The sequence below is a fragment of the Pundamilia nyererei genome, unplaced genomic scaffold, assembly GCF_000239375.1.
Source record: "Pundamilia nyererei isolate P.nyererei 1_Seehausen unplaced genomic scaffold, PunNye1.0 scaffold00124, whole genome shotgun sequence".
NCBI lineage: Eukaryota > Metazoa > Chordata > Actinopteri > Cichliformes > Cichlidae > Pundamilia > Pundamilia nyererei.
In genome coordinates this window covers 528,251-540,463 of record NW_005187525.1, presented here as the reverse complement: position 1 = coordinate 540,463, position 12,213 = coordinate 528,251, and the positions used below count along the sequence as shown (strand labels likewise).

General features: G+C 41.8%; 1 protein-coding gene across 2 annotated transcripts in view; it reads left to right on the top strand.

The window, feature by feature from the left end:
* Positions 1 to 338: 338 nt before the first annotated feature.
* Positions 339 to 12,213, top strand: part of LOC102200870 (CD82 antigen-like) — a 51,517-nt gene continuing 39,642 nt past the window's right edge. For both annotated transcript variants that reach the window (XM_005742844.1, XM_005742845.1), the window contains exon 1: positions 339 to 494. The gene's annotated coding sequence lies outside the window, so the exon portion shown is untranslated. The remainder of the gene's footprint in view (positions 495 to 12,213) is intronic.

Sequence of the window (12,213 nt, the reverse complement as noted above, 5' to 3'; positions counted from 1 at the left end):
CTAAGTAACTAAGTAATTAATTACTTTTGAAAATAAGTAATCAGTAAAGTAACGGGATTACTTTTTGGGGGAAGTAATCAGTAATTAGTTACTGATTACTTTTTTCAAGTAACTTGACCAACACTGCTGGTGACTAAATAAGACAGTCACCGTGCTGAGGTCTGTTCCACACGGTTACGTTTCGAGCAGAATTCAGCGGGCAGCAATGTGTTAAAATGGGATTATAAGTGTAACAGCATGAAGGTTTTGGGTTCAACAAGCCGTTTCTACAGAAGAATGGAAGCATTTACTGTGACAGAGGAGTCCTGCGCTCCAACACGACAAGCTACAGCGCGGCGTAGCTCCTCCTCCTGGGGGATGATGGGGACAGTATCTGACAGTTGTTGCTGCCGAGGCACGCTGCTTCAGTCCCAGCAGCGGGTCTTTCAGAGGGCACAGGATCCTAACAGAAGTCGCGCTCAACCTTTTCTTCTTCACAATTTACACCGAAACACGTGAGTAACCGCTGCTCCGACTGTGTTTAGAGAAACAGCTTCTCTAAAGCCGTGTTCTCCTTACCTGTGCGCGTCTGTAGCAGCTATGGTGATTGAGTTCAGCTGATCACGAGTGGAAGTTCGCAAAATCGGCCACATATCAGCTGCTTTGTGGATGCTGTGAGGTGAAGGGGTTGGTGATATGGCGCCTCTGGAGAGGATTTGTGTTTCGGACCATTCTTTGCTCTACAGCTAAAGTTTAGTCTCCTTTTACACTGCTTAGAAACTCATCTCTTAGAGTCTCTTGTAGTAAACCCCACAAAAATGAAGTAAAATAAAATACGAAAAATAAACGTCAGAAGTTTTCTTGCTGCAAAGTTTGTCATTCAGAAATCCAGTGATGTGTTTAAAGCCTGAGCAAATGTGGTCCAAAGAGAAACAGAAGGCAGGCTTGATGAACTCATTGGACTCTGTTGAAGTGCAGTTTTATTTATCAGGTACAGTCAATATCTGGGATCTTTTCATGGCCAGGTATTTATTCCCAATATTCGCTAATGCACGACTTACTATTTAATGGTTTAAACTGAGGAAGAAACTTGCCTTTATAGTATGCATACAGTGTACTTAACAGGATACTGCATTTATAATAAATCTACTTTAAATTAAAGAATAAATACGCTTTTACACCAGCTTTTATGCTTGATCCATTAATATCGTAGGTAAATAGAAGTAGTTTTGCAAGGTAATTACTGAGAAGTGTATTTAAGCAAATTGGTAAAAATAATTAATTTTTTTTTAACTAAACAAAAGAAATGTGTGACATCATCATATCCATTTGTGGATAATTAAGTTTACAGTGAACAAGCCACCAATACTGCATCTTTTCACATTATGCTGTACTTGATTTGGGGTATTTAGACATTCTTGTGTCCAGTCCTGTCCAGTCTAATGGTGGATGAGTTGAAAATGGGCTTGGGCAGGAAAGGAAACAATAGCATGTTCACTGCAAAAGGGAACAAGCATGAAGAAATCAGAGATCAGAAAAGCAGCACAAGTATAGACAGTGTTTGCAGAGTTCAGTGTGATTTTCACACTGTTTCACTTCACTACAAAGAAGGTGCTTGTATGTTGTGATCTTCTCAGCAGGAGTTAAACTAAAGGACAAACAAAACAGATAAACACTGACCACTGAAACGTGTAGCCAGAAGCTTCAGTGCACTTTCACTTTAATTCTCCAAGTTCTCCATCTTTACTATATTATGATGTTTAGGATGTTTTGCAATCATGCTACACACTTCAGCAAACACCGACAAATTAATAAATAATAAATTAATGTTCACAGTGTACTCTAACTCTCACTGAAAGCAGAGTGGGCCGTCTGTTTGAGGACATGTTTCTGTTATAGATGAAAATGTGGGTCAGTTTGTTTTTTCCACGGTGGCATCAATGCCTGGCCAATATTTTAGCTGCCTGCTCATCAGAGGACCTTCATCTCTTTCTCACAATGTGAGACAATAGATCGGTTCAGCTCCAGGGCCAGCTCCACGATTCACTTTGGTGACTTTCCATATACCACGAACAGAAAAGCCTGTCTTGTTGGATAAATTGGACTGCGCTGCATACAGCTGGAGGTTAAAAGTCTAAATGACTGTTAGATAAGAATGTTTTCATCTCTTCGAGCTCTGCAACAGTTTGGCTCCATTCTAGAAAGATTTGATGAGAAGACTTGGGGGGCTCACAGTTTAACTCAGTACTACACCTCTTCGGTGTTCAATTCAATTCAATTCAATTCAACTCAATTCAATTTTATTTATATAGCGCCAAATCACAACATAAGTCGCCTCAAGGCGCTTCATAGATACAGAGAAAAACCCAACAATCATATGACCCCCTATGAGCAGCACTTTGGCAACAGTGGGAAGGAAAAACTCCCTTTTAACAGGAAGAAACCTCCGGCAGAACCAGGCTCAGGGAGGGGCGGGGCCATCTGCTGTGATTGGTTGGGGTGAGAGAAGGAAGACAGGATAAAGACATGCTGTGGAAGAGAGACAGAGGTTAATAACAGATATGATTCAATGCAGAGAGGTCTGTTAATACATAGTGAGTGAGAAAGGTGACTAGAAAGGAAAAACTCAATGCATCATGGGAATCCCCCGGCAGCCTATGTCTATTGCAGCATAACTAAGGGAGGATTCAGGGTCACCTGGTCCAGCCCTAACTATATGCTTTAGCAAAAAGGAAAGTTTTAAGCCTAATCTTAAAAGTAGAGATAGTGTCTGTCTCCTGAATTAGTGTTGCATGATAACAGAAGGGCTATATTTCAAACATTAACCCATAGTGAGTCCACAACTTGTTTTTCCTTTTTGGAATTGCCTTAGAGCTAATTATGGGATTACCCATTTTTAGCTCCCTCATTCAAATTCTACTCCACAGCTAACAACATGTGAACATGAGTTTAACCTCTAAAACCCAAGAGCCTTTCTGAGGCTCCTGATTGAAAATGACACGACCAACATGCAATTTAAAAACTCTGTATATCAAAATAAAGCCACAGAAATTTTTTCCTCGCCTAATTCTTTCTGTATCTTATAGAATATAGCCTTTTTGAAAACATGCTGCAGTAGACATATATACTGACATTATGTCTGCACAGACTGATGCTGCTGAAGTGAAACAGAGCGAAGTTACAGAGGTTTTACTCAACACATTTGGCACAATCTGTGAGAGTTGTTTCTTAAATACTGAATAGCAGAAGTTATTTAACTTTATTGACATGCCTCCAAACAATGCTTGTTTTTGAATTGTTTTTTATTATCCACACACAAATCTCTGTAACCGGGTATAAAATTGTTTTGTTTTGTTTTTTTGGCAAGGAACTGCTCTGAGGCATTGTGGGAGATCGAGTTATTCAGTTAATGCCTTTTAATTGCGGTGGATTTAAGTTTTGGAAGCAAGACAGCACGGGTATGAAAGAATTCATACTAATGTTTTTCAAACTTGAAGCATCGTTTTGGTCATGTTTTGCTGCTGGTTCAGTGAATTTTGATCTGAGGGTGACAAAACTTGTACGTTTGGCATCTGTGAGATGTCTCCTTTGAGTAGAGATATTGCTTGTTGGTGTAGTAGTATGCATGTAATATGGCCTTTGTGCCTTTTTCATCAGTTAATTTTGGAGGTACTACAAACAGGGAGACTATGGGATGATTTGTCTGTTCTCACTGGGTGGTGCTGAGGTCTAATCTGGCAGTAGCTTCTGTAATCACAAAGAGAACAGAATCATCACAAACTGAAATGTGATGATTGTCACTCAGATCTCAAATAAAGCTGATCCTTTCCTCGCACACTTCACGATCTTAAGTTCTGCTCTTACATTTTTTTCAGTTCTCCTGACAGCTGACACGTGGGCTGTTTGTTAAGAAAGATATAGCCTTATATACTAAAAGGAGAGCTGCAAAGATGAGATGATGGAGGTTTCCAGTCTCTCTCTATAAACAGTCGCCCTATAAAAGGGCGACCGTTGTTCAGGGGGTTGGGAAGCGTATCTGTAACCGGAAGATCGCCGGTTCGATCCCCGGGCTCTCTGTCCTGGTCGTTGTGTCCTTGGGCAAGACACTTTACCCTACCGCCTACTGGTGATGGCCAGAGGGGCCGATGGTGCGATATGGCAGCCTCGCTTCTGTCAGTCGGCCCCAGGGCAGCTGTGGCTACACCTGTAGCTGCCTCCACCAGTGTGTGAATGTGAGAGTGAATGAATAGTGGCATTGTAAAGCGCTTTGGGTGCCTTGAAAAGCGCTATATAAATCCAATCCATCATTATTATTATCATTAAAACAAATACAAATTTCCACTGGGTGACGTCTACGGCACTGACCTTAATCTATGTTTGACTTCAGAGTGATTTCTTTAGTCAGTTTTTGTTTGCGGGAAAGTAAACGCTGGACTTCCTCTTAGCATTTGCACAACAGAGATATGCAAGTTTCTCCATCTCTGCCTGTCAAAGCTGTTTAGATGACGTTGCATCCCAATTTAACGGCATTATGGTAGTAATTGTAATCAAACCTATACCTGGTAAAAAGCCATCCAATGCACACCTGCAAAGAAGTCAAACCATAGATGTCCATACATTACACTATGTATAATAATGAGTAAAGACACAGGGAGAATGTATATTTATTGAACTGTATTTAATACTTTGTACAAAAGCTTTTGTTGGCGATGACAGACTCCTGTATGGAGAAACCAGTTGCATGCATTGCCCAGGTGTAATTTTGGCCACTTATAGTTCACAGTCTTCAAATCCTGAAGGTCCCGTTTATGATTTCGACCTCCTGTAACGTTCCCTCAGACAGCCAGGTTGAAGGAACCTGTTGCTGAAACTGCTCTTCAGATTGTTGTGCATGTTATGAAGGGGGTGGGAGTCATTGTCCATGATTGCCAGCAGTCTTGCCAGCTTTCTGTCACCGATCACCACCTCCAGCGAGGTGAGCTTCATGCCAACAACAGATTCTGCCTTCCTGATGAGTTTGTTCAGTCTGTTTGTGTCCTTTGCTTTGATGCGTGCACCCCAGCACGCCACAGCAAAGAAGATGGTGCTCGCAACAACAGACTGATAACACATATCGAGCAGCCTGCTGAATACATTGAAAGATCTGAGCCTTCGTAGAAAGTAAAGCCGGCTCGAACCCTTTTTGTAGGCAGCGTCCGTGTTGGCAGACCACTTGTGATCCAGTTGAACTCCCAGATACTTGTAGGATGTGACTGTTGCACAAAGGGGAGGGTCGGGATCTGTTTCTGCCAAAGCCCACCACCAGCTCCTTTGTTTTGGCCACATTCAGCTGCAGGTGATTCACCTCACACCATCTCACGAAACGATCAATCAGTTCTCTGTACTCCTTTTCCCATCGCATCTCCACACTTCCAATTATGGCTGTGTCATCAGAGAATTTCTGGAGGAGACAAGTTTCTGTGATGTACTTGAAGTCGGCTGTATAGATGGTGAAGAGGAAAGGGGACAGAACAGCCTATGTTGCTGTTCAGACTCTCTGACACAGAGCTCTGCAGTCTCACAAACTGTGGTCTGCCTGTCAGGTAGTCGCGGATCCACTAGACCAGTGGAGCCTCCACCTGCATGTCCTCCAACTTCTCCTTCAGCAGGGAAGGAGAAGTAACCTCCCTGGGCAGATAATACAAGCAAAGTCTGATGGCAAGTAGCTTGACGTCGCAGTAGCAGAAACACTCTAACAGAGATATGTCTCGGGTTACACCACCTGCAGTTCACAAACACACCCACCCCACCTCCTTTTTTCTGCCGCTGGCGTCGGCATCTCTGTCCATCCGAACCGTGAAGAAGCCAGGGATCAAAACAGCAGAGTCCGGTATCTGATCGTTCAGCCACATTTCAGTGAAGCACATTATGCTGGACTCTCTGAACTTTCTCTGGGTCTGGGTGAGCTAGGGACCTTACATTCCCCACAATGACTGCCAGCACACAGGGTTTAAACCTCTTCCTCTTCGATCTCTGTTTAACCCCCACTCTACAGCCCAGAGGTCTCCTTGTCAGTTCCTCAGTTTCTCAGTAATACTAAGTTTGACATTAAGCCACAGCGTCCACCTGAAATATGCACATGCAAATATCAGGACCAACTTAAAGCTCTTCTGCTGCCAAGTGCTTATGTTGCTTGGTAGAAAAACTTTAGTCTGATTCAACTTTTTAGTTTTTTGGAACCCAGCCTATGCAGTGCATTGGTAACAATCAAATACATGAAGGTCAGGGAGGAAATCTATCATATCGTATCATTCCATTCCTTAGTCTGTCAGACATGTAAGAGTCATAATAAAATTCTGACTGTATTTTAACTGCTTTTATAGTACGCTTTAAAAAGTTTTTTGCTGTTTTGAGTTTTTCCTGCATGCAAAAAATATCTGGTACCCATCCCAACAGGTTTTGGCCTCCAATCAAAGGAAGATTGTAATAAAAAACATTTTTACCCAGATTTTTTAAAATGGGGCTTTAATTTACTCAAGCATAAAAACATTTCTGTATTGTCAAATGGCCATAAACAAAAGGAAAATGCATGACAAGGTAACAAAGACTCAGTGCTCTAACTATAGGCAGACCAATCATGCTTTTCAAATAAAAAGAGAGAGAGAAAGAAGACGATGATGAGCCCTGATATGGAGCCTCATCCTCCTTTTTCCTTCTCCTCCATTGCCATCCACCTGCATGAGCACATAAGCTAATGTGCTATAACCCAACTCCACTCGCAACAATCTTCTCACGTTTCTGAATATAACCTGTAACTGTAATTATCTCATTCCAGTATAATTTCACTAAAATGGTGTTTGATACGATAGTTACAGTACTACTTTTAGAAAAGTATCCTGTCCAATACTTTCTTTGTGAGAACAGCTGGTAAGAATGAAAACAAAAAGAAAAGAAAGACAAGACATGTTATCTGGAGGGTCTGCTGTTTAACAATGCGTTCTCCAGATTGCCAGAAATTTATGCAGATCTGCTGACCTGACGGCACATTGGTCCTGGACTCTCTTCTTATCTGGGTTGGGTCTTGCCTGATTTGGTAGACCCAAGGGCGTAGATTTGGCATGGACGGAAGGGACATGTCCCCACCAATAATTTGATCTCTTCGAGCAAAGACAAACAAACCCGATAGAAAGAAAAAAAAAGATCTGTCAACGTCTCATTCACCCAGCGGTGCAGAAAGAGTTAAATTACGTTCTCTACGCCATATTTGTCCTACCTCATGTGACAAATATGGCCAATGTGATTGGCTGAGCCTTTCAGAGAGCTCTGTTTAGTTTCAGCAGCGGCAAGCCTGCGCTGCAATGAGGAGAGGAGGATGGCAGCAAAAAGGAAGAACCTGGATATAAAAAAAATATTTTTCAAAGAAACCTGTAAATCACTTAAAGTCAAGTTCACTCATAAAATGTGTCTGTCATAATAACGTTACAGGCTATGCTAGGCCATACATGTCAACCCTCCTGATTTTTCCGGGAGAATCCCAAATTTCAGTGCCCCTCCCGAAAATCTCCCGGAGCCACCATTCTCCCGATTTTCCACCCGGACAACAACATTGAAAAACCATATCTCAGGTTGGCCCAGCTAATTCTAGTTTCCAACAATGGCTACTGCTGCAGCTACTTACCGGTAGTTTCAATATTACTCATATTAATCTTTCTGGGTCGCAAAATAAACTTTTAACATATTTTCAGGCGAGAATGTAGCTGTGTAAACTTCAAATAACCTAAACATGTTGTTGTTTGGCCTTTTTCAGTGTTTTATTTGTTCGTGAGTAAATCGGTTTGGCTGAGATTAAAGTTATTATCTTAGATTAGATTAAATAAAACTTTATTAATCCCTCGGAAGAGTTCCTCCGGGGTTTTCACACAGCTGAATAAACGTCAAACAGAAAACTGATTAAACAGAAAACTGATTGAACAGAAGTGTGAGATGGTTGAGAATCTACGCCAGCATCCGGTTATAGTTTAGACAGCAAGGAACAGATGGCAGAGGTGACGTAATTCTGAAGGCTAGACCGTCCAATTTCACAGTCGCTCATTTCCGGTCCACCCGGCTTTCGGACGACCCGGCCCACTTAGACCGCGAAGGCCGGGTCCTCAGGTGGACGCAGCTTCTGTATTTGGACACCCCTGGCCTGTTTCCGGCCGGACAATAATAACGGTGACATTTAACTTATTTTATCCGATAAGTAAACACTGTAAAAACTTTTGGTATGTACAGTATATGTATACCCCCCCAACAGCCCTTTTGAATGTCTCTCTAATTCTGAGGTCTCAAGGTTGGCAAGTATGTGCTAGGCTTTGGCCCACATCAGTCTAAAATTGTATGTAACCATGAAAAAAGTGTTGCCGTGTCCACCAGCAGAGACTGGACAGTATAGATGTAAAACAAATATGCCAGCAGTTTATCTCAGTTAACAAGAGGAGCAGGTATGTGTTTGGCTCCTTCACATAGTGGACATTGAGTTGTTGTGTGGGGAACCAGTAGTCCATGTCTGTTGCTGTAACAGTAGTTCATGTTTAGAATGAAAAATCCCAGCTCACTGATCTGATCGGGGCAGTAGTGCCTAAAATGTTGCATAATGTTGCTGAGAGATCTTTTACTTTGTGGTCATCTTAGATGAGTAGTTTTATGGACAAAAACCACCAGGTCATTCAGTGTTCGCTTAGTGCTAATGCATCAGAGATGTTGGTGTAACTGAAGTAATGTTGTTAAGTCCTTAAGGTCATATTCTTTTATTGTCATGACTGTATTTGAAGCTATTTTTATTTTTGAATGATACCTGATTTATATGGAATATGGCTGAAGTAAACTAAAGCCTAAAATACTCAGTCATTTGTTTAATAGTAATTTAACATTATATAATTCACATATAAAACTTTGAATTGTGATTTTAAATGGTTTAAAAGCAGGTAGAATAGCATATGTAGGAAAGTATATTTCTCCTTTATTTATCAAGAAGCAAAGACAAAAAGGAAAAAGAAAGGAAACACGGCAGGGTTCGGTGGTTGAATCATCCGTCCCCACCAACGCCAAAACCAGATCTACGCCCTTGGGTAGACCCCAGCCTCTATCAGTCTGGTGCTTAGAGCTTGTTCTTGTGCTGCCATGATTAGTGCCTCTGGGGTGTCTTTTAGTCCAACTTTCCATGATGGTTCGTCTTCTTGCTTTCTTCTTTCTCGTGTTTCTGCTGCTTGAGATATTCATTAATCACATAATCAGTTGTGGCCATCTGTCTGATGTGCTCATGTTGTTGGATAGTGGTTCTGACACTCACTACCGTAATCCTCGGCCTCCTTCCGCTTAGTGTTCTGGATTTGGAGATAAACCCTCCATGTATGGTAAGGAGCCTTCTTGTCTTGATGTTTGTGGCATTTGCCATATAATACCAGAAGTGGCAGGTCCACCACTGGCATCCTATGCTTTTTACAGATTAGAGCCTGTTTACTATGAGCACATATGACAAACATGAAAGCTTCTGGGTAAGATGTGGAGTATTTATGCTGCTTTTAATGTCGTTCAACATGGTGGTGGGTCAGTGATGGTCTGGGGAGGCATATCCATGGAGGGAAGCACAGACCTCCACAGGGTAGGCAGCAGCACACTGACATTAGACATCGGGAGGAAGTCCTTACTGTTCTTACTGACTCTTTTCTGTATGCTTGACTTTACAGATTTATTATTGTTAGTATTATTATTGTTAGGATAAGTTTTAAGTTGCCTGGAAGGAATAATCATGTCTCTACAAAGTGCAGTATAAGAACATATGACATGAGTAAGTGTGTCCAAATCATTCCAGCAAATCCCTTATCCCAGTGTGTGCAGTCATAATACTCTTGCAAGCAGAGCACAAATTGTTCTGTCCAGTTCTTTATCTCCTTCATCTGTGCTTTCTGTCTTTTTAAGACTGCTTTATAAGTGGGCACGGTTGTGGTCTGCAGTACCAAGTGGAGGTAGCGGGTAGTGGGACTAACTTGTACAGTGAGGCAACGTTTTGTCTAGTAGGACTGTCTGGTAGGACAGGAGACATCCATACATACATTTGTCCAACAATGACCTTGTAGTACCATATCACCCTACTAGAGCACTTCGCTCTTGCTCTGCAGGCCTACTTGTTGTTCCTAGAGTATTTAAAAGTAGAATGGGAGGTAGAGCCTTCAGTTTTCAGGCCCCTCTTCTGTGGAACCAGCTTCCAGTTTGGATTCAGGAGACAGACACTATCTCTACTTTCAAGATTAGGCTTCAAACTTTCCTTTTTGCTAAAGCATATAGTTAGGGCTGGACCAGGTGACCCTGAATCCTCCCTTAGTTATGCTGCAATAGACGTAGGCTGCCGGGGGATTCCCATGATGCATTGAGTTTTTCCTTTCCAGTCACCTTTCTCACTCACTATGTATTAACAGACCTCTCTGCACTGAATCATATCTGTTATTAACCTCTGTCTCTCTTCCACAGCATGTCTTTATCCTGTCTTCCTTCTCTCACCCCAACTGGTCGCTGCAAATGGCCCCGCCCCTCCTTGAGCCTGGTTCTGCTGGAGGTTTCTTCCTGTTAAAAGGGAGTTTTTCCTTCCCACTGTCACCAAAGTGCTTGCTCATAGGGGGTCATATGATTGTTGGGTTTTTCTCTGTCTGTATTATTGTAGGGTCTACCTTACAATGTAAAGTGGCTTGAAGAAAATGTTGTTGTGATTTGATGCTGTATACATAAAATAAAATAAAACTGAATACTGATAGAAGTTAAATAGTCTTTAAGCGAGACGTGATTAAAATCATCTAGAATGAAGTTAGGTGCCTCTGGTGAAAGTGATTGCCGTTTATTCACTACATCACTGCTGTTATAAAAAGCTGTGGGAACAGGTAAAATGGACAAACTGATACTGATAAAAGTTCAACATCTGCTGTGCAGATTAGTTCCATGACAGTCACAGAGTTACAGTTTCATTCAGTAAAATAAAGACATACGTCGCCTCCTTGAGTTTTCTGGGTCACCTCGGCCTTTCGATCTAGACAAAAGGGTAATCTGAATCCCTCCAGAAAAAGGTCTGAAATCCTGTTTGGCCCCACTAAGCAATGTCTCTATAAAGGCTAAAATGCCACAATCTCTAAAATCCTTTTAGAATCAAATGTTTCCCTGGAGCACACTCAGTTTGCTCCTCAGAACGTTGGCCATGATAACCAAGAGCAGGGGAAGCCGGGTGTTTTCTCAGGAGCAACTTTACGCCAGCGTGTTTATCCTGCTTCCTCCTCCTGCGTGACTCACTAGGGATAATTTTGTGTGGAAGAAGAGGCATACGACGTGTGAAATGCTCATTTATATGTGAGTGTGCACAGAGCCTGGACCAAAAAGCCTAGTTTAACAGATATAGCTGATAACCACCACTGTGATACTTACTGTCTCGACTGGGCTTGCCAAGTCAATTAATGCAAAGAAAGCCTCGCTGTGTTGAGCTTCTTTCATAGTATACCCTTGTGCCCTAATCTCACAGTGTGTTGCGTCACTGAGAGCTGCTGAGCTATGTAGGGTTGTGCCTGGTACTAGCAGAGGCTGGGAAAAAGGAGGAGGGGGTAGAAAAGGAGAGGCAGGAGGAGAGTTAAGTCTGCTTGTCGTGTCTTAGTTTTATTCATTTATTACGTTTCAGAATAAAACCAAAGGCTGACTGTGTTTCAGCTTTTTTGTCAGCTCTTTGTATAATTAAGACTCCATTGCTGAAGAAATAGCATGTTCAAGTGCATTTAAAGTTTGCTGAACAACATTTAGACTGTCTGTGAAATACTGGGGAGAGTCTGATCAGATCGGACCAAAATTGAACTGTTTGGATGCCACAATACAGATCCTGTTTGGACGTCAAAAGCCACTGCGTGACGTTTGAAGGTGGAACTATGCTGTAGGGCTGTTTATTGGCATATGGCACTGGCAGTCCTCTAAAAATCGAAGGAAGGATGAATGGAAAAATGTACCCAGACATTCTTGATAAAAATTGACTGCCATCTACCAGGATGATGAAGATGAAATAAGGGTGGATCTTTCAGCAATGCAATGATCCAAAGCACACAGCCAAAGAAACTGTCAACTGGTTTCAGAGAAAGAAAATAAAGCTGCTAGAATGGCCCAGCCAATCACCTGACATGAATCCAATTGAAAATCTATGGAAAGAACCAAAACTCACAGTTCTTTTTTTTTTTTTTTTTTTTTTTTTTT